This window comes from Geotrypetes seraphini, chromosome 10 (genome assembly GCF_902459505.1).
Source record: "Geotrypetes seraphini chromosome 10, aGeoSer1.1, whole genome shotgun sequence".
NCBI lineage: Eukaryota > Metazoa > Chordata > Amphibia > Gymnophiona > Dermophiidae > Geotrypetes > Geotrypetes seraphini.
In genome coordinates, this window is record NC_047093.1 from 109,181,067 (window position 1) to 109,204,308 (window position 23,242).

General features: G+C 45.9%; 1 protein-coding gene across 3 annotated transcripts in view; it reads left to right on the forward strand.

Annotated features, from left to right (window-relative positions):
* Positions 1-23,242, forward strand: part of GRIN1 (glutamate ionotropic receptor NMDA type subunit 1) — a 415,565-nt gene that overhangs the window by 106,545 nt on the left and 285,778 nt on the right. The window lies entirely within an intron of this gene.

Here is a 23,242-nt window from a genome sequence, read left to right on the forward strand (position 1 = left end):
TACCTATACTTTCTACTCTCACCCTCATGATGTTTATGCCCGTCTGGATTATTTTCTGGCGTCGCCCTCGCTGCTCCCGCAGGTAGAGCATGTTTCTATTGAGGAGGTTCCCTTATCGGATCATTCCCTGCTAATATTGTCAGTCCGGCTTACGAATGATACTCCGCGACGGGGGTGGCGGTTCCCGAGCCATCTGTATAGGGATCTGGAGTTTCATAGGTACCTCCGGGAACATTGGCAGGAGTATTGTCATCATAACTTATCCCCTGATGTTGACCCGGTGATATTTTGGGAAGCATCTAAGGTTGTACTCCGGGGATACATTATTGCTTACGTATCTAGGGCAAGGCGGCGACAAGATGCTGATCTTTTAAGGCTTTCTGGGGAGTTGCAGGCTCTGAGACGGCGACATGTCGCTACGCTTTCTGTGGAGGATAAGCGTCGGCTGGGGGATGTCCGTTCACAGTTGGAGGTCCTTTTGACGCAGCGGGCCAATAGGGATATCTATTTCCAACGCTATCGCTTGCATAGATGGGGGGGGAAGGCTGGGCGGCTTTTAGCCAATCTAGTGCGTCCTCCTCGCAAACAACAGGTCATCCTGTCTATTAAAGATGGTGGGGGTCGGCTTTATACCGGGGCAGACGGCATTCAGTCCCAGTTTGTGCACTTCTATGAGAGTCTTTATTCCCGTCATGAATCCTCCGAACCTGATCGCACGGAGTTTTTCCGGGACTTGGTTTTGCCTCAAGTGACCAATGCCCAGCTTGACCTTCTGAATGCTCCGGTCATGGAGGCGGAAATTCAGCTGGGTATCAAAGCTTTGAAGCTCACGAAAGCGCTGGGCCCTGATGGGTTTGGGCCCGAATACTATAAGATTGTGGCCGATTTGGTTCCTTCGGCGTTGGGGGCTGCTTTTAATGAGTTGCATTCGGGACAGGGCCTGGGACTGAGAAATATGGCCCATGTGGTCTTGCTCCCTAAACCCGGGAAGGATCCTGCCCAAGTGGGGTCATACCGCCCGATCTCTCTGCTCAATCAGGACGTTAAGCTGCTGGCTGCGATACTGGCCCACTGTCTGAATACTGTCCTCCCTCTATTGATTCATGAAGATCAGGTGGGCTTTATTCCGGGCCGGTATGCTTCTATGAATCTGTTTCGGGCTTTAATGGCCTTGCATTCGAGACGGGAGACAGGGAGTAAATCGGCTATCGTGGGGTTAGACATGGAAAAGGCTTTTGACAGCATTTCCTGGCAATTCTTATTCTGGGTTCTGCAGCAATATGGCCTGGTTGGCCGCTTCCCTGAATGGATTCGCAGTTTGTATCTTCGCCCGCAGGCGCGCCTGCTGGTGAACGGGGGTCTTACTGCTCCGTTTCCTTTGGGTAGGGGTACCCAGCAGGGATGTCCCCTTTCCCCTCTTCTCTTCGTGCTAGCCTTTGAACCCTTGGCGGTAAAGCTGCGCACCGATCCTTCCATTCGGGGAATTCGGATAGGAGATAGGGAGAGTAGGATAAATCTTTTCGCAGATGACATCCTCCTCTACCTTGATAATCCTATAGATGATCTGGAGAGAGCCCTCGGGGTGGTTCAAACTTTTGGCAATTTTTCAGGGCTGCGGGTTAATTGTGCCAAGTCTGAGCTGCTGCCTTTGGATTCTACTCTCAAGGAGCCTTGGCACTCCGCTCTTTCTATACCACCTGTTGATGGGCCGTTGCGATATCTTGGCGTGTACCTGACCCCTGACTTGTCCCTCCTGTACCAGCGTAATGTTTGTCGCCCTCTTGAGCAAATCGCGGCTCAATGTGATCGTTGGAGGGAGTTACCGTTGGGCTTGTGGGGTAGAGTGGCTCTCACCAAAATGGTTCTCCTGCCAAACATCTTGTATCCCTTACAGACTCTCCCTGTGTGGCTTGCCGCCCGGGATGTGCGGGCTTTTCGCTCCACTATTTCTACTTTCATTTGGAGACGCAAAAGGGCGCGTATTAGCTATACTAAATTGATGCTGGATCGATCACAGGGGGGCTTGAATCTTCCGGATGTTAGAAATTACAACGTAGCGGCTCTGTTTCCTTATATTCATGAGGGCTAGACTGGACATTACAAATATGCCCCTGGGGGTTGGCTCTCTTCATGGTGTGCGCCGCATTCCTTTTTGGCCCTTCTCCATATGTCGCCTTCAGCGGTTCCCGGGGGTTCCTCGACCATGAGCCTTCTCCAGCCGCTTAGGATGGCGTGGCGGTGGTGGAGGCGCCACCAACAGAAAACGCCTGCTGCGTCGGCGCTCTTGCCTTTGTGTGGCAACCTTGCTTTTGTCCCTGGGATGGGCCCTTCTCGACTACAGGTGTGGGAGCAGCGGGGGTGTAGGACCTTGAGGGATTTTGGGATGGGGGTGGTGGGGATGCATTTCCTTCCTTTGCCCAGATTCAGCGGAGATGGGATCTGCCTACGACCCACTTCTGGGTGTATCTTCAGATCCGCCACTATTATACTACGCTAATTCGGAAATGGGGGGATGCTTGGCTCTGTGGTCCTCTGGATGCACTCTTCTTTCTGGTTCCATCGGCCCAGAACAAGCTCTCTACATGGGGTCATATGCTGCGGGCGAACATGTCTGGGGATGCCCTTGATAAAGTGGCCTCTGTGTGGCGGAGGGAGCTGGGCTTTCTGAGTGATCGGAGCGCGTTCCTTGCACTGTTTGGTCATCTTAGACTTCTGGGAGGCAACTCCGATCTCCAGGAAATGCAGTTTAAGATATTGCACAGGGCGTATATCTCTAGGCAACACGGGGCTCTCATGGGCCTCTGGGAAGGGGCTGGCTGTACTAGGTGTAGCCGCTCGGCTGGGACCTTGGTTCATCATTTTTTGGAATGCCCATCCACTGATTTGTGGTTGAAGGTTCTCCCTTTTTTGGAGCAAATTGTGCACCATCCTATTCCGCGTGACTATGACATGCTCTTATTGGGCGACCAGAGAATGTTGGAGGAGGCTGGGTTTTCGTTTCCTCAGCGGAAATTCCTATATATAACATAGTAACATAGTAACATAGTAACATAGTAGATGACGGCAGATAAAGACCCGAATGGTCCATCCAGTCTGCCCAACCTGATTCAATTTAAATTTTTTTTTTTTTCTTCTTAGCTATTTCTGGGCGAGAATCCAAAGCTTTACCCGGTACTGTGCTTGAGTTCCAACTGCCAAAATCTCTGTTAAGACTTACTCCAGCCCATCTACACCCTCCCAGCCATTGAAGCCCTCCCCAGCCCATCCTCCACCAAACGGCCATATACAGACACAGACCGTGCAAGTCTGCCCAGTAACTGGCCTAGTTCAATATTTAATATTATTTTCTGATTCTAAATCTTCTGTGTTCATCCCACGCTTCTTTGAACTCAGTCACAGTTTTACTCTCCACCACCTCTCTCGGGAGCGCATTCCAGGCATCCACCACCCTCTCCGTAAAGTAGAATTTCCTAACATTGCCCCTGAATCTACCACCCCTCAACCTCAAATTATGTCCTCTGGTTTTACCATTTTCCTTTCTCTGGAAAAGATTTTGTTCTACGTTAATACCCTTTAAGTATTTGAACGTCTGAATCATATCTCCCCTGTCTCTCCTTTCCTCTAGGGTATACATATTCAGGTCTTCCAGTCTCTCCTCATACGTCTTCTGGCGCAAGCCTCCTATCATTTTCGTTGCCCTCCTCTGGACCGCCTCAAGTCTTCTTATGTCTTTCGCCAGATACGGTCTCCAAAACTGAACACAATACTCCAAGTGGGGCCTCACCAATGACCTGTACAGGGGCATCAACACCTTCTTCCTTCTACTGACTACGCCTCTCTTTATACAGCCCAGAATCCTTCTGGCAGCAGCCACTGCCTTATCACACTGTTTTTTCGCCTTTAGATCTTCGGACACTATCACCCCAAGGTCCCTCTCTCCGTCCGTGCATATCAGCTTCTCTCCTCCCAGCATATACGGTTCCTTCCTATTATTAATCCCCAAATGCATTACTCTGCATTTCTTTGCATTGAATTTTAGTTGCCAGGCATTAGACCATTCCTCTAACTTTTGCAGATCCTTTTTCATATTATCCACTCCCTCTTCGGTGTCTACTCTGTTACAAATCTTGGTATCATCTGCAAAAAGGCACACTTTTCCTTCTAGCCCTTCAGCAATGTCACTTACATACATATTGAACAGGATTGGCCCCAGCACCGAACCCTGAGGGACTCCACTAGTCACCTTTCCTTCCTTCGAGCGACTTCCATTAACCACCACCCTCTGGCGTCTGTCCGATAGCCAGTTTCTGACCCAGTTCACCACTTTGGGTCCTAACTTCAGCCCTTCAAGTTTGTTCAACAGCCTCCTATGAGGAACTGTATCAAAGGCTTTGCTGAAATCCAAGTAAATTACATCTAGCATATGTCCTTGATCCAGCTCTCTGGTCACCCAATCAAAAAATTCAATCAGGTTCGTTTGGCACGATTTACCTTTTGTAAAGCCATGTTGCCTCGGATCCTGTAACCCATTAGATTCAAGGAAATACACTATCCTTTCTTTCAGCAACACTTCCATTATTTTTCCAACAACTGAAGTGAGGCTCACCGGCCTGTAGTTTCCTGCTTCATCCCTGTGACCACTTTTATGAATAGGGACCACATCCGCTCTCCTCCAATCCCCAGGAATCACTCCCGTCTCCAGAGATTTGTTGAACAAGTCTTTAATAGGACTCGCCAGAACCTCTCTGAGTTCCCTTAGTATCCTGGGATGGATCCCGTCTGGTCCCATCGCTTTGTCCACCTTCAGTTTTTCAAGTTGCTCATAAACACCCTCCTCCGTGAACGGCGCAGAATCTACTCCATTTGCTCGTGTAACTTTGCCGGACAATCTCGGTCCTTCTCCAGGATTTTCTGCTGTGAACACAGAACAGAAGTATTTGTTTAGCACATTTGCTTTCTCCTCATCACTCTCCACATATTTGTTCCCAGCATCTTTTAGCCTAGCAATTCCATTTTTTATCTTCCTCCTTTCACTAATATATCTGAAAAAATTTTTATCTCCCTTTTTTACATTTTTAGCCATTTGTTCTTCCGCCTGTGCCTTCGCTAAACGTATCTCTCTCTTGGCTTCTTTCAGTTTCACCCTGTAGTCCTTTCTGTAGCCTTCCTCTTGGTGAAAAAACTCCTCTTGCAATATTGGGTGTCTGATCAGGCGGCTTCCTTTACTCATTGGCTACATCGGCTTGCTCAGGTAGCCCAATTTGAAATTCATCGCTCTCCCAAGGGGGGGGGGATTGACCTTCGCTGCTATGTGGGGCTCTGGAAGGCGGCCTTGTTGCTCTGTCCTGGGGACTCGGTGGCACAGCTGGATACCCCTTCTTGAGGCCGCAGTTCCTTCTATTTCTCCTCTCTTCTTCTTTTTCTTTTGTCGTTCTTCTCTCTTTCTTCTTATTTAGGGGCTTTGGTGCAGCTCACTATGAAAGGTGTGTGTTGTTGGTGTGTGTGGGTGGGGGTGTCTGTGGAGCGTTTGTTGTGGATCGAATGGCGTGTCTGGAGTTTGAGCATTTGTGGTATGTTTGGGGCGGTTGCTTCTGTTCTCTATCTAAATAAAAATTTGCGGATGGCGACTGGAGGGTACAGAGCTCGTCCGGCCCAATTTTCTTTTCTGTGATTGTCTGCTCGTTTTACAGTTCGATTTATATTTCCTCTTTTTTGGACCTTGTGTCCTTGTACCGTTGGATTTCTGTATCTTCTGTGTTGCATCTGTTAATAAAAATTATTTGAAAAAAAAAGCGCATTTGCCATTTGTTTGCCCAGTCTTCCAGCTTGTCCAGGTCCCTTTGCAGGTCCTCACACTCCTCCCTGGACCTAACTCTGCCGCACAGTTTGGTATCGTCTGCGAATTTTATAACCTCGCACTTTGCCTCCTTTTCCAGATCATTGATAAATATGTTGAAGAGTAACGGCCCCAGCACCGATCCCTGTGGCACACCGCTCGTGACTCCCCGCCAGTCAGAATATTGGCCCTTTACTCCGACCCTCTGCAGTCTACCCGACAACCAGTGCTTGATCCATCTGTGCACATCCCCTCCCACCCTGTGGTTCCACAGCTTCCTAAGCAGCCTTTCATGTGACACCTTGTTGAAAGCCTTTTGAAAATCGAGGTAGATGATGTCTATGGGTTCCCCATTGTCCACCCGACTGCTTATTCCCTCAAAGAAGTACAGAAGGTTCGTTAGGCATGACCTTCCCTTACAGAATCCGTGCTGGCTTGTTCTCAGTAGGCCATTCTTCTCTATGTGCTCGCAAATGCCGTCCTTGATCATAGCTTCCACCATCTTCCCTATAATTGAAGTCAGGCTCACTGGCCTGTAGTTCCCGGGGTCACCCCTCGATCCCTTCTTGAAGATAGGTGTGACATTCGCCAATTTCCAGTCCTCTGGTACCTCTCCAGTTTTCAAGGATAGGTTGCAAACATGCTGGATTGTGCCCGCTATTTCTTGTCTTAGTTCCTTCAGAACCCTTGGGTGGATCCCGTCCGGGCCTGGTGATTTGCCGCATTTTAACCTGTCTATCTGCTTGAGGACATCCTCCTTACTTACCTCTATGTGCTCCAATTTTTCGGCCTGTTCCCCACTCATGAGCTCCTCTGAGTCCGGTATATTAGATGTGTCTTCTCTCGTGAAGACCGACGAGAAGAACGTGTTCAACCTCTCAGCTACCTCTTTATCCTCCTTGATCACTCCCTTCCTATCCCCATCGTCCAATGGCCCCACCTCCTCTCTCGCTGGTCGCTTCCCCTTTACGTAACTGAAGAATGCTTTGAAGTTTTTCTCCTCCCTGGCCAGCCCCTCTTCGTATTTCCCTTTTGCTTTTCTAACCTCTCGGTGGCATTCCTTTTGGCATTTCCTGTGCGTCTGGAGATTTTCCTCCGTTGGGTCCTTTTTCCATCTCCGGAAGGATACTTTTTTGTCATTTATTGCCCTCTTTGCTTCAGTTGACATCCAAACCGGGTCCTTTGACCGTTTGTTCTTGCAGCCTTTTCTGAAACTGGGGACGTACATTCTTTGTGCTTCCTGCAGGGTGTCCCTGAATAGGGTCCAGGCGCTTCCTACAGTCTCCATCTTTAAGATGTTTCTGAGCTTCCTCCCCACCATTTCCCTCATAGCAACATAGTTCCCTTTCCTGAAGTTGAGCGCAGTTGTTGCGGACCTCCTTACTATGGGTGTCCCCCTTTCTAATGTGAATCTGATCGCGTTGTGGTCGCTGTTGCCTAGTGGTCTTCCACTTCTACCCCTCTTGCAGGCCCCCCTAATCCGTTTAGGATGAGGTCAAGAGTAGCACCCCCACGCGTTGGTTCCGTGACTAGTTGCACCATGAAGCAGTCCCTCACAGCTTCTACAAATCCTGTTTCCCTAGTGCAGTTGGAGTGACCCGTACTCCAGTTTATCCCCGGGTAGTTGAAGTCCCCCATCACTGTTACACTTCCAGTCCTGCATTCCTGTCTCAGTTCAGCTTCCAAGTCGTGTCCGACTCCTTCTGGCGTACCAGGTGGGCGATAGTACAGCCCCAGCTTTATGCCTGCACCCTTGTTTCCCGGCAATTTGACCCATAGCGATTCCAGCCCCTCTGCCTTCGTTGCCATATCCATCCCGACCGAGTAGATAGAGTCCTTTATATATAGTGCTATGCCTCCCCCCTTCTTGTGGGGTAGAATCTCTATGGGCCAAAATACCAGGAACAAATGGATACAAACATCGGCATCTATTACTAACCTCTAGGGCAGTCCACAGAGACTGATGGAGAAATGACGGACGAGATTAAACACGAATGCAAGGGAGGCAACACAGTTATCATGGGCAACTTCAATTATCCGGGGATAGATTGGGACCTAGGCACCTCCAGCTGCAGTAGGGAGCCCAAGTTCCTGGATGCTGTAGGCAATTGCTTCCTGGAACAACTTGTCATGGAAAATATGAGAATTAATGCAATTCTGGACTTGATTCTAAATGCACTACAAGGACCAGCACAAGGTATAGAAGTAGACACCTAGACACAGGAACAAAAAAAATCAATCCAGAACTGCCACGGCACTGAACATCTGAAAAGGGAACTACAAAGGGATGAGAGTCATGGTGAGGAAGAAGATTAGGAAGAGGTTAAGCGCTATAAATATGCTAGAGCAAGCATGGTCCCTTTTTAAGGACACAGTCACCGAGGTGCAAAATCTATATATACCACGTATCAACAAGGGTTCCAAGAGGAAAAAGAACAAGGAACCGGTGTGGCTCACTGTAGTAGTGAAGGAAGCGATCAGAGACAAGAAGACTTCGTTTAAGGAATGGAAAAGGACAAAACAGACGAAAACTGGAAAAAGCACAAACAACATCAAAGCAAGTGCCAAAGGAGACTATGAGGAAAAAATAGCCAATGAGGCAAAAATTTTTAAGCCGTTCTTTATATATTAAGGGGAAACAACCCACGAAGGAAGCAGTGGGGCCATTGGATGACCATGGAATAAAGGGAGTACTAATGGAGGACAAAGGAATCACTGACAAACTGAATACATTTTTTGCATCTGTATTTACCGAAGAGGATATATCCAATATACCAGAAGTGAACAGGCTATACACAGGAAATGAAGACGGGAGACTGACAAGGTTGACAGTCAGTCTAGAAGAGATATGCAGACATATTGACAGGCTTAAAAATGATAAATCCCTGGGACCGGACAACATCCACCCATGGGTAATCAAGGAACTGAAAGGGATTATAACTGAACTGCTTCAACTAATAGCCAATTTGTCGATCAAATCAGGAAAGATTCCGAAAGACTGGAAAGTGGCAAATGTTACGCTGGTCTTTAAGAAAGGTTCGAGGGGAGATCTGGAAAACTACAGACTAGTGAGTCTAACTTCAGTACCGAGAAAGATGGTAGAGGCGCTGATAAAGGACCGCATCATTGATCACCTTGACGGACACAAGCTGATGAGGACCAGCCAGCTCGGCTTTAGCAAAGGAAGATCTTGCTTGACAAACTTACTGCACTTCTTCGAGGGAGTAAATAGGCAGATAGACAAGGATGACCAGGTCAAAATCGTATATCTAGATCAGTGGTTCCCAAACCTGTCCTAGGGGACCCCCAGCCAGTCAGGTTTTCAAGATATCCCTAATGAATATGCATGAGAGAGATTTGCATATAATGGAAGTGACAGGTATGCAAATCTCTCTCATGCATATTCATTAGGGATATCTTGAAAACCTGACTGGCTGGGGGTCCCCCAGGACAAGTTTGGGAACCACTGATCTAGATTTTCAGAAGGCATTCGACAAGGTCCCGCATGAACATCTACTTTGAAAAATTGCAAGCCATGGAATCGAAGGTGATATACTCACGTGGATTAAAAACTGGTTGGTGGATAGCAAACAGAGAGTTGGGTAAATGGACAACACTTGAACTGGAAAGGCGTCACGAGTGGAGTGCCGCAGAGATCGGTGCTCGGGCCTGTGCTCTTCAACATATTTATAAATGACCTAGAAATTGGCAGGACAAATGAGGTGATTAAATTTGCGGACAATACAAAGTTATTCAGAGTAGTGAGGACACAGAAGGATTGTGAAGACCTACAACGAGACATAAACACACTTGAGGAATGGGCCGCGAAATGGCAAATGAGGTTCATCGTGGATAAGTACAAGGTGATGCATGTCGGTAACAAAAATCATATGCATGAATACAGGCTGTCCGGTGCTTTACTCGGAGAGAGCCCCAAGGAAAGAGACTTGGGAGTACTTGTAGACAAGTCAATGAAACTATCTGTTCAATGTGCGGCGGCGGCGAAAAGGGCAAACAGCATGCTAGGAATGATTAAGAAGGGGATCACAAACAGATCTGAGAAAGTTATCATGCCGCTGTACCAGGCCATGGTATGCCCCCACCTGGAATACTGCGTCCAACACTGGTTGCCGTACATGAAAAAGGACATAGTACTACTCGAAAGGGTTCAGAGAAGAGTGACAAAAATAGTGAAGGGACTGGAGGAACTGCCGAACAATAAGAGGCTAGAGAAATTGAGCCTCTTCTCCCTTGAAAAGAGGAGACTTAGAGGGGACATGATGGAAACATTCAAGATATTGAAGGGAATTGACTTAGTAGAGAGAGAGAGAGATCGTTCACCCTCTCCAAGGTGGAGAGAACGAGAGGGCACTTGCTAAAGTTAAAAGGGGATAGATTCCGTAGAAACATAAGGAAGTTCTTCTTAACCCTGAGAGGGGTAGAAATCTGGAACACTCTGCCAGAGGCTGTTATAGGGGAAAGTACCCTTCAGGGATTCAAGAAAAGGTTGGCTAAGTTCCTGCTGGACCAGAACATATGCAGGTAAGGCTAGACTCAAATAGGGCACTGGTCTTTGACCTAAGGGCCATTGCATGAGCGGACTGCTGGGCACGATGGACCACTGGTCTGACCCAGCAGCGGCAAATCTTATGTTCTTATGGGAATCATCATGGTGGATCAGGTGGAAAGATGGAACCTCTAACAAACCATGGTTTGCTGATCTTAAAAACCTGTTGGTTTATAGATTCTCAATTAAGATGCAATTGCCAAAGGGGCATCATTTCTTAGGGTTTTATAGAGTAACATCAGAATTTTAAACTGTCAGAGCTCAATTGGTAACTAATATAAAACTTCAAAACTGGTGTAATATTTCTTGATGGGGGGGTTATTACCCTGGTCAAAGCATTCTATGCAACCTGTAACACATGCAGGGTATATTGTGATAACCCTAAATACACAGCATTACAATAATCAAGATAAATTGTAACAAATGTTTGAATAACTGTTTGAAAGTTACATGGATATAACAGGGCCTTTAAGTGATACAACATTCTCAGTTGATCTTGAGATTAGTGGTTAGTGTAGTAGGCTGGAAACTTGGGGAGCTGGGTTTAATTTCTACTGTAGCTCCTTGTGATTCTGGGCAGCTCACTTAACCCTCCATTGCCCCAAGAACAAAACATGGCAAGAACAAAACAGTTCCTATGAGCTGCGTTGCATTTGCCACACCAGGACTCACTACCACAGCTTTGCAAAAGGGGCACTGACTCATCTACTCACTCGGCAAATTCGACCACATCACCCCCGCCTATGTAGACTCTCACTGGCTTCCGATAAAAGCAAGAACTCAATTCAAACTCTACTGCTTACTTTTCAAAGTAACCCATGGTATGGCCCCCAATTACCTGAACAACCGTCTTTGCCGCTACCAACTACCCAGATCAAGAAGAACTCAGAATCTTTTCACCTTCCCCCCTCATAATGGTACCCGACGTAAGAAACTTTACGACAGCCTTCTAGCAACTCAGGCAGCGAAAATTGACCCCACCATCACCAAACTGATGATCAAAACAACAGACATCAAAGTGTTTCGTAAAGAAATCAAAACTTTTCTTTTCAAAAAACACGTCCTTACTTAATATTCCCCTCCCCAATCGCACATGCACTCTCCCCAGCAAATAACACACTAGTCATCCCCTTGAACCTCATTTCCCAAAAATATCCAAACTCCTAAATAAGCATCTCCCTTAGGTATCCATTTAACCTTCTCCTAAATAAGCATCTCCCTTAGGTATCCACTTAACTGATTCCTTCAAAGTTAGATATCTTTCTTCAGTTGCCTATATTGTTTTCCTCACTGAACCTTGTAACTACTTGAACCGTGTCAAGTTATTCTATCGATAAATCCAAATATCTTATACTTGTATTTCTATACCACAACATTTAATTTACTTAAATCGTTGTAATGTAATTCTCTCGGTAATGTCCTGATCTCTTTTAACTGTAATCCGCTTAGAACCGCAAGGCACAGGCGGAATAGAAATCACAAATGTAATGTAATGTAATTTGTTAGCCCACTAAGGACAGAAAAAATACCTGCATATAATATATGTAAACTGGTTGGTTCTACCACAGGAAGGCAATATATCAAATCCATGTGTTTCTGTGCAGGCAGGTGCTTGGATGACACAGGAATGTCCAGCTTCTATGAGGTCAGCAATGCTTGATTATTAGTTGTCAGCAAAGATAAAGCTCTGCTCCATTATGATGGCTATTGTTTGAAAACATCACAGTCAATGGGTCTATGTTAGAGAACACACAGGGCCTATCATTATCAGGACACATACAGAGAAGTTGGAACAAGTCCTTTTGTTTCATCCAAGCTCAGCAGCATTCTTTTCAAATGGTTGTCTTTTGTTTTCTGCAAGGGTACCCCCACAACTCAGGGAGAAATCAGAGATGGCCTATAATTAACTGGGGGGGAGGAGAATCAGTTCTGGTAAAAATCTTTGAATTTTTCTTACATCCAGAGCATGTCATATTACTGAATTAAATGTAATTAATAATTGAGCATAAAATACAAGATTACCGTATTTTCACGTAGATAACGCGCACCCGTGTAAAACGCGCACACGGGTATAGCACGCGAAAAACACAATTTTATGTACAGAAATTTTTATATACCGCGCACACCCGTATACCGCGCATGCTGCCCGACTCTCCTTTCGCCCGCCCCGACTCTCCTCTGGCCACCCCGACTCTCCTTTCGCCCGCCCCGACTCTCCTCTCCCCCTTGAAGTCCTGTCCCCACCCTGAAAGCCTGATGCCCACCCCGACGTCCGATTCACCCCCCCGTAGGACCGCTCGCACCCCCACCCCGAAGGACCGCTCGCACGCACCCGCACCCCCACCCCGAAGGACCGCTCGCACGCACTCCCACCCGCACCCCCACCCTGAAGGACCGCTCGCACCCCCACAGCCTCCCGACCCTCCCATCATGTAGAAGCTCCTACCGGTGTCCTGCTGCTTCCTCTTGGCGGTCCCAACTCCCCGACACGATCGGGGCAAGAGGGAGCTCAAGCCCTCTTGCCCCAGCCAACCGCAACACCCCCGACACGATCGGGGCAAGAGGGAGCTCAAGCCCTCTTGCCCCAGCCAACCGCAACACCCCCGACACGATTGGGGCAAGAGGGAGCTCAAGCCCTCTTGCCCCCCCGACTCCCCGACAATATCGGGCCAGGAGGGAGCCCAAGTCCTCCTGGCCCTGGCGATCCCCCCCCCCCCGGCTAGTTGTTCGGGCCAGGAGGGAGCCCAAACCCTCCTGGCCACGGCGACCCCCTACCCCCATCCCGCACTACATTACGGGCAGGAGGGATCCCAGGCCCTCCTGTCCTCGACACAAACCCCCCTCCCCCCAACGACCGCCCCCCCAAGAACCTCCGACCGCCCCCCCAGCCGACCCGTGACCCCCCTGGGCGACCCCCACGACACCCCCACCCCCCTTCCCCGTACCTTTGTGTAGTTGGCCGGACAGACGGGAGCCAAACCCGCCTGTCCGGCAGGCAGCCAACGACGGAATGAGGCCGGATTGGCCCATCCGTCCCAAAGCTCCGCCTATTGGTGGGGCCTAAGGCGCCTGGGCCAATCAGAATAGGCCAGGGAGCCTTAGGTCCCTCCTGGGGGCGGGTCCTTGGGCACATGGTCGGGTTGGGCCCATGTGCCTCAGGCCCCGCCCCCAGGTGGGACCTAAGGCGCCCGGGCCTATTCTGATTGGCCCAGGCGCCTTAGGCCCCACCAGTAGGCGGAGCTTTGGGACGGATGGGCCAATCCGGCCTCATTCCATCGTTGGCTGCCTGCCGGACAGGCGGGTTTGGCTCCTGTCTGTCCGGCCAACTACACAAAGGTACGGGGAAGGGGGGTGGGGGTGTCGTGGGGGTCGGCCAGGGGGGTCGCGGGTTGGCTGGGGGGGCGGTCGGAGGTTCTTGGGAGGGGCGGTGGTTGGGGGGAGGGGGTTTGCGTCGAGGGCAGGAGGGCCTGGGATCCCTCCTGCCCGTAATGTAGTGCAGGGTGGGGGTAGGGGGTCGCCGTGGCCAGGAGGGTTTGGACTCCCTCCTTGCCCGAACAACTAGCCGGGGGGGGGGTCGCCAGGGCCAGGAGGACTTGGGCTCCCTCCTGGCCCGATATTGTTGGGGAGTTGGGGAGTCGGCGGGGCAAGAGGGCTTGGGCTCCCTTTTGCCCCGATCGTGTCGGGGAGTCGGGGGGGCAAGAGGGCTTGAGCTCCCTCTTGCCCCGATCGTGTCGGGGGTGCCGCGGTTGGCTGGATCTGTCGGGTGTCGGGACCGCCAAGAGGAAGCAGCAGGACACCGGTAGGAGCTTCTACATGATGGGGGGGGGGTTGGGAGGCTGTGGGGGTGTGAGCGGTCCTTCAGAGTGAGGGTGTGGGTGCGGGTGGGAGTGCGTGCGAGCGGTCCTTCGGGGTGGGGGTGCCGGTGCATGCGAGCGGTCCTTCGGGGTGGGGGTGCGAGCGGTCCTGCGGGGTGGGGGGTGAATCGGACGTCGGGGGGAACTATGTAAAAAAAATTTTGTACAACGCGCTCATGCGTATAACGTGCAAGGGTATGCGCGGTACGTAAAAACCACGTATAACACGCGCGCGTTATATGCGAGAAAATACGGTACATATTTTGAAAATACATTATTGCTCTACATTTTACCATTCCCTGAAGGAGGCATCTTTGCCATTAAAAGGGCCACATAGCATAGGGACTTCAGGTGTAAAATTGAACTGATCCTCTTACTTAATCTGTTTAAGTATTTGTGTTTTAAATTACTGTTGAGTACTGATATATTTTCATGTGTATGTGGCATTATTTGTTTACTTGAAATATTTATTAGGAGAAAATTTATTACTGCTCTTAACACTTCCATGTATTTAAATTCATTCATGCATTCATTTTATTAATGTCTGTCACTTATTGATTCTGCATCAGTCATTAACTCTACAACCATCAGTTATGACCAGTGATTGTCATCATATTCAATGGCTATGTCAAATATGTATTCCAGTGTTGATTTTATCAGCTACATTCATTACATTGAATATTAAATTTGAAATGGTTAAAAAGGGTATATCTGTTCTATCCAGACGATGGGGGTAGGGGAAAGGACAATTTTCCAAAGGAATTTGTATAATAGAGTAATTAACTATGTAAATTCCTCATGCTGAAAAATGCCCTCCCATCAGTGGGTAAAAGTACACGTGCTATTTCACAACCCATGGTCCCCACCAATCACATATGAATGTGGAAAATTATACTAGGAATTTCCCTTTGGAACTTAACTTGTACATTTGCAGATAAAAATTATCCCTGGACCTTCAAGCTCTCCTTAAGGTCTGAAAATTGCCTTCACCCTATACTCGACAGCTGTAAACAGGTTAGTGGCTCATAGGGGTGCACAGCCAGACAATTCATTTTGTGTCATTTCCTTTACCATTTCTGGGAATGTTTGTTTGAGTCCATTTTTTTCATTATTTCATCACCAGAGCAATATGGTTTGGTTTTGTTTTTTAATTCATACTTTTATATATTTGTTACAATTCATAAATAGTACAAGCAAAATCATAAAAAAGGTACAGGTAAAAATGAAAGCAAGACACATCCACATTATTAGGGCTATCTAGTTCCATAGAAGGCTTAAGAAAATTCTCAAGAAATTATTTACTTCAACAAACAGGCTAAATTTCTATCTAAAGTCACTGAAACATTATCAAGTAAAGGATTAGCCTGAAGAAAAATTTCCAATTGAGATGGGTCCACAAATACAAACTTATTATTTCCATGAGATATTAAACATTTGCTTGGGAAATGTTCGACAGCATGGGAACTTTGGTGTTTTAAGAAATTATTGAAGAGACATTTGTTTTGCAGTATGAAATATGGGAATTGATGATTTGTAAGGTCTGAGCACTGGTCGCTTTTGTTTGGATGTCAAATATTTATTGAGTGTATGTTTATGTTTTTTATTGTGTATATTCTATTTTGTGAACCGTTCTGTAAAAAGTGGGTTATAAATAAATTTTTAAAATTTTTAAATTTAAGAAAAAAAGTAACTCCCACAGCCAAGACCTTAACCTTCAGCAGTAGACACTGTCTCCTCATTAACTGCGTTTGTTTGGCAACATCTGGGAAGACTTTTTTTTTTTTAAATTCTTTATTCATTTTTATAACTTACATCAAGTATAACACCATTTTGACTTAAATACATCACTTGAAATTCTACAATTCTTTAAATTACATAAAATTATCCCTTTCCCTCCCATCCCTTCAACACCTCATAACGCATATACCATATAATAAAGTCCCCCCTCCCCCCACCCCATTCTTTCATTTGTACAAATCAGGGAAAATAATACCTATTCTTTGCAATAATTTGTTAATGGCCCCCACACACCTTGAAATTTATTAAAATTCCCTTTCTGAATAGCTAATGTTCTTTCCATTTTATAAATATGACACACTGAATTCCACCAAAAACTAGCTTAATCTATTCCAATTTTTCCAATTACATATTATTTGTTGTATGGGGACTCCTGTTAAAATAAGTAAGAGTTTATTATTTTTGGAAGATATTTGGCTCTTAACCCTCATAGACATACCAAATAATATTGTATCTTACGATAATGCCACATGATTTTCTAATAAACTATTAATTTGGCCCCAAATTGATTTCCAAAAATGCATAATAAATGGACAATAGAACAATATATGATCTAAAGTCCCTGCTTCAAGATGACAATGCCAACATCTATCAGACTTAGAGCAATCTAATTTTGTTAAATGAACAGGGGTCCAGAATGCTCTATGCAACAAAAAAACGGGAAAGGGTAAAACGCGGACCTCACGGACCTGACGGACCTCGCGGATCTAAACCCGCACATCCTTAAAAATCTTAAAAATCTGAGGTCCGTGCCGCCTTTAGTTAGTGTCTGGCTCTGACAGACCTCAGTGACAATTTAGTGCTGACGGATCCGTCTCAGCATAGGGAAGGGAAAGTATTAGGATCCGTCAGCGCTAAAATGTCACCGAGGTCTGTCAGAGCCAGAGACTAGTGCTGGAGCGGCTCTAATTGTCGTCTATGAGTCCAGAATTAATGAAGCTCTATAAATTTGGAAGCTCCGTCTGTAAATAACTCGTGCCCCGTTTACAGCAGAATAAAACACACCTCATTGAAACTAAGTTCAAAATAATGCACCCACCATTTTATCTGTCATTGCCTACTTTTACAAGAAACTTCACATATTCAGAAAAAATAAAATAAAAAATAAACTCGCTTTAAACCAAGCACAAATAACGAAAAATGCTCCAGGTGGAAAACAAAGCAGTTCAGCTTTAATGTTCAAGAAACAGAGTCTGGACGCAATTGCAATACACCCAGGAGTCATTGCACATTTTGGACTGAAATGTTGGCGTAATGGGTTCAGAGTTGGCCAAATATGACGTGTTTCCCGCCTCCCAATATTGCATTACTACTTTTCTTATAACACCCTGAAATACCCACTGCAAATCTAGTTAATAATCCCCTCCCCCCCTCAATTTGGCTGAGTAGATATTTTCTACCTAATCTGACCATATCTGTCATGTTCACATAATTAAGGCCATAACAGGCCATGAAGAAGACAGCAACTCCACCAAACATGCTAATGAGGGGGAAACGCTGCACCTATTGGTCGGAAGTTTGCAGCACTGTATTCCCCCCCACCCGACCTGCCAAATCATTATCACCTTCCACTAATAGTAATTTGACCCTTTTCTCTTTATTCACATTTAAAGAGCAACTGCAGAAAAGGCGGAGCCTGGAAGAGAAGGAAATCCTGAGAGAAGTTTTCCCCCAGATCTTTTTCAGGTGCCCGGGACCAGATCAAACATCGTAGTTAATTTCAAATTGCACCAAAAGATTAGAAACGCAGATAAAGGCCAAATGGCCTGTCCAGTCTGCCCATCCACTGTCCCCTCCTATTTCTAAGAGACTCCAGAAAAGTACACCCATGGGCTGCCTTCGATTTTCAGAATAGTTTCTGGCCTGTAAATGCAACAATCAGACCTCGGTGACAATTTAGCGCTGACGGATCCGTCTCAGCATAGGGAGGAAAAAGTATTAGGATTCGTCAGCACTACAATGTCATTGAGGTCTGTCAGAGCCGCGGACCTCAGATTTTTAAATTTACTGGGGCTGCAGGAAACCAATGTAAAGGATTAGTTTTAGAGCCACTCCAGCACTAGTCTCTGGCTCTGAGAGACCTTGGTGACATTTTAGCGCTGACGGATCCTAATACTTTTCCTTCCCTATGCAGCGCTAAATTGTCACCACAAGCGGCACGGACCTGAGATTTACCACAAGCGGCACGGACCTGAGATTTTTAAGGACGTGCGGGTTTAGATCCGCGAGGTCCGTCAGGTCCGTGAGGTCCGCGTTTTACCCCTTCCCCAAAAAAACCATGTTTGTCTCATAGAAGCAGACATTGTGCAGCTCATCCTCTAAGACCAAATTCGTGGCCATTGAGACGCAGTAATTTGATGCTTAATCTCAATGCTCCAAATGTCTCTAAGTCCAGTCTTTGGTTTTTTATTCATAAATCCAGATATTAATTTGTACCACTGAGCGGCCTGGTGTCCCAGAAAATCCACCTGAAAGCATAAGAACTCTAAGATGTATTGATTATTAAGATTTTTCCATTCAGGGACCCCTCCTGAATGGGCTGCTTCAGCTGCATCCATCTAAAATTTTGTGATTTATTAAGGCCATATTTATGTTGCAACTGTGAAAATTCAAGCAGTTTACCATTAGAAATAACATCTTCTAATACACGTATTCCTGCAATCATCCAATGCTTCCAGATGACCTTAAATCCGCCAATTTGAATCTTGGAGTTCAGCCATATAGTTTGATTTGTGAATTGGAATAGGTGATAAGTTACTCACATATCTTATTGTTTTCCATGTATCTACAAATAATCTATTTTCTTTATATAATCTAGGCATTTTGATACTAAGTACATGGCATAATCGCAGAGGAAACATGAGGCGCCATTCCAACCATAACCAATCCGGGATATTATCAACAGGCTCTGGGAGGATCCAATACATACCCTGGCGCATAATATAGGCTTGGTGATACCTATAAAAGTTTGGAAAATTTACCCCACCCTCTGTAATCGGTTTTTGTAGAGGTACTAAAGCAATTCTAGCCTTTTTGCCCAACCAAATAAATTCATGGCTCATTCATGGCTTTTGTTAAATTTAACATATGAAAAGCCAGTCTGGTGTTATTAGAGGAATATCTCTGAACAATAAATCCTGTTTGGTGCATACCAATAATAAAGGGGAGAGCCTTAGCCAAACGTATAACCAATGTTTTAGCTAAAAGTTTTCCATCTACATTAATTAAGGAAATAGGCCTGTAATTTGAAACCAATGTGGGATCTTTATTTGGCTTCAGCAAAACTATAGTTAATGATTCTGCCATAGTACCTGTAATGCAACCTTTAGTTAGTTGAACCTGATATAAATTTAACAAATATGGTAATAGGGTATTTTGAAATGCTTTATAAAACTCTACCGTGAAACCATCTCCACCTGGAGCGGATCCAGCTCTAAGGGACTTCAACACTGTCTGTAATTCTTTTAGTGATATTGGCTTTTCTAAATTTTCTTTTATATGCTCAGGAATTTTTGGTCCCTTAATTAAGTTTAAAAATTCTAAACCATCCTTTTCTTTATCTAAATAAGGCTCAGAAGAATACAGAACTTTATACAAATTTAAAAATTGTTTTAGAATATGATCAATTTGAGAATGAGTATTCCCTTTTTCATCTTTTACCGCCACTATTTTTGTTTTTTGTTTTTTTTTGCTGGGAAGACTTTTAGTTGCTGTCCAACAGAACAAGGCCTGCTTCTTTTATTTATTTATTTAGTCATTTATTTAGCTCGTGCTCCCTAAGAAGCCCAGAACAGGTTACAAGAGTACATTCATATTATGAGTAGGACATACTTTAGTGAGAAATACAGAGTTTACAACATTTACAGTACAGACAAAGGGTCTTAGATTTCAGCATTTACAGTGTGGACATAACATACAGACTTAAAATACAGACTTAGTGGACATGGAGGTAAGGTAGCTTTCTTAGCAGGGGGTGCATCTTTGTTAAATCTTTATTCGTTTTTAAAGCCAAGACAAAGTGCAACATATTATCAAACAGTTAAAATAAACAGCACTCAAATTCATCAAATATTATTGTACGTACATATCCCCCTCACCCATCCTTCCTGAGTGTGTTAAAACAGTCATACAGATAAAAGGATAATACAAATGATCAGGGCATATACAATTACAATCATATGACAAGATAAGTACATATTCCCCCCTCTCCCTCCCACCCACCCATCCTGGATGTGTATAACTTGCAAAATTTTGTTAATGGGTCCCAAATTTCCCTGCATTTTTGAATGTTTGAGAATGTGGTACTAATTATGGTTATATTAGCGATGGCAAGCGAGTTTTAGTGAGATTCTGTTTGGTGTATTTGATGGTGTCTTTGCAATCCATCCGTCAGGGATGTGGACGCGGGTGGTTAAGGAGCTGAGTTTGTAAAGAGGAAGGTTTTCATGGCTTTTCTGAAGTTCCAAAGACTGTCTAGAGATCTATTGGATGGGGGGATGGTGTGCCATAATTTAGGTAAGTAATAAGAATAAGAGCGTCTTTTGGCTGTTTCAGACTTGGAGACTAACTTTGCAGGATCAGCCATTTCTCTGTTTGGGATCTCAGTGATCAGTTTTGGACATAAATTTGTAGTTTTGATGTGATGTAGTTTGTTGTCATCTTGTGGAAAGTCTTGAAGGCTAACATCAAGGCTTTAAAAGTGCATCGTTTATGGTTAGGCAGCCAGTGCATGGAAATTAGTACAGGGATGACTTGGTCGCAGAAACCCAGGTTTTATAGCAGCATTTTGCACCCCTTGGAGACGGGAGAGTGTTTTTGCTGGTAGGCCCACTAGTAGAGCGTTACAGTTATCTAGGCGGGATAATACAAACGCATATAGTAGCTGGGAAAAATCACTTTCTGAAAAATAAGCGCGGATGCACTTTAGTTGGCGAAGGTAATAGAAGGATGAAGACACTAATTTTGATACATGGTCTGAGAGCGACAGGTTTGCACTGTTCCCTCTAAGCTGAGCAGGAGTCCTCCACCCACAGTCTCACCAATAGAGGGTGCTGTTTTACTGTCACATTTTTCAATTGTGAGGGACAGGCAAGTTCTGCAGGACTCCAGGGAACATACCTGTCCTTAGCGACTGAAAATATTCCACCCCCTAGTGGTAGCAATGCAGCTGGAGGACACCTGCTCAGCTTAGAGGGAACACTCACTCCTAGGCTTCTGACGTTGTCTTTGGCCATGAGGGTGTCATTTCCCCAAGAGAGAGATGGGCGGGGTTATGTGCATTTGTCCTTATGTATCCAGAGAAGTTCTGTTTTTGATGCGTTAAGCTGTAGTTTATTAGCTGTCATCCAGTTTTTTTATTTCTGTTAGGCAGCAATGAAGTTATTTTATTTGTGCATCTCAGTGTTGACCTAGGGGAAGGTAAAGCTATATGTCGTCTGCAAACGAGTGGATTTTGATTTGGTATTTTTCTGCAATGTCAAGTACTAGTTTGACATATAAGTTGAAGAGGAGTGGGGATTGTAATGCACCCTGGGACACTCCGTAGCAGAGAGGTTTTGGTTTTGATAAGGAGGCTTCCATGCCAGTGCGAAGTCATGGATTCTGATCGAGTGTAGTCTGGACAGGAGGAGTGAGTGATCAATAGTATCAAAGGCTGCACTTAGGTCGAATAGGACCAGCAGTGCATCTTTCCCCTCATCAAGGATTTTCCAGCAGTCATCAATGATGTCTAGATGCACCATTTCTGTGCTGTGATGCTTCCTGAATCCTGATTGGAAGTTGGAGAGGGTGGTGTTAGTTTCTATGAAGTCTCGTAGTTGGGCGAGTACTATCTTTTCTAGTATTTTTGAGACAAATGGAAGATTTGAGACTGGTCTATAGCTGCTTGGATTGTCTGGGTCCATGGTGGTTTTTTTAGGAGTGGTCTTACTATAGCATATTTTCAGCTCTGTGGTATTTTGCCTGATTGTAGGGACTCATTGACTAGAGGTAAGATGGAGTTCAGGAAGCATTCGTTGGGGGCTAGAAGTGTGGTGGATGGGCATGGGTCCAGGTTTGAGGTTGTAGGGTGTAAGGAGACTATTGTACTTTTTAGATCATCAATGGAAACTATTTTGAAGCTGTTTAGAGTTTCTATTTTGTATAGGTTGTTGTTTAGTATAGTTTCCGGGATGCTTGGCAGAGCTTTGGTTTCTAAGTCTAAGGATTCTTGTATCTTTGATATCTTGTCGTGGAAGAAGTTTGAGAGGGATTTACTGTCTAAGTTTGATTTTTGGATGTGGTGCGAGCCTTTGGATGAGGTAAACAAGTTTTTCGACAGTGAGAAGATGGCCTTTGATCTGTTTGGGATTTTGGTCGTCGTACCTTAAGAAGGATGTGGCAATACTCGAGAGGGTCTGAACAGAAAAGAGCGACACGATTGATAAAGGGTATGGAGAACCTTTCATATGCTGAGAGATTAGAGAAACTGGGGCTCTTTTCCCTGGAAAAGCAGAGACTTAGAGGGGACATGATAGAGACTTACAAGATCATGAAAGGCATAGAGAAAGTGGAGAGGGACAGATTCTTCAAACTTTTGAAAACTACAAGAACAAGAGGGCATTCAGAAGATTAAAAGGGGACAGATTCAGAATGAATGCTAGGAAGTTCTTCTTCACCCAAAGGGTGGTGGACACCTGGAATGCGCTTCCAGAGGGTGTGATAGGACAGAGTAAGGTATTGGGGTTCAAGAAGGGATTAGATAATTTCCTGAAGGAAAAGGGGATAGAAGGATATAGATAGAGGATCACTATACAGGTCCTGAACCTGATGGACCACCGCATGAGCAGACTGCTGAGCATCCGCGTGGTCAGTAGGGCAGGCAGGCAGCGGCAGGGGCCAGGAAGGAGCAGGTGAGTCGCGGCTGGGGCCAGGAAGGAGCAGGAGAGCAGCGGCTGGAGAAAGGGGCTGAGGAGAGCTAGCGGCGGCGGCGAGAGTAAGCTCCGCCCACCCGCACGCATCGGCACCCGCGCCATCGCCCAGGCTCCCCCTTAATAGGAGGGGAGCCGCGGCAAACACCACTGCGATCCGCGTGGTCAGTAGGGCAGGCAGGCAGCGGCTGGGGCCAGGAAGGAGCAGGCGAGTCGTGGCTGGGGCCAGGAAGGAGCAGGAGAGCAGCGGCTGGAGAAAGGGGCTGAGGAGAGCTAGCGG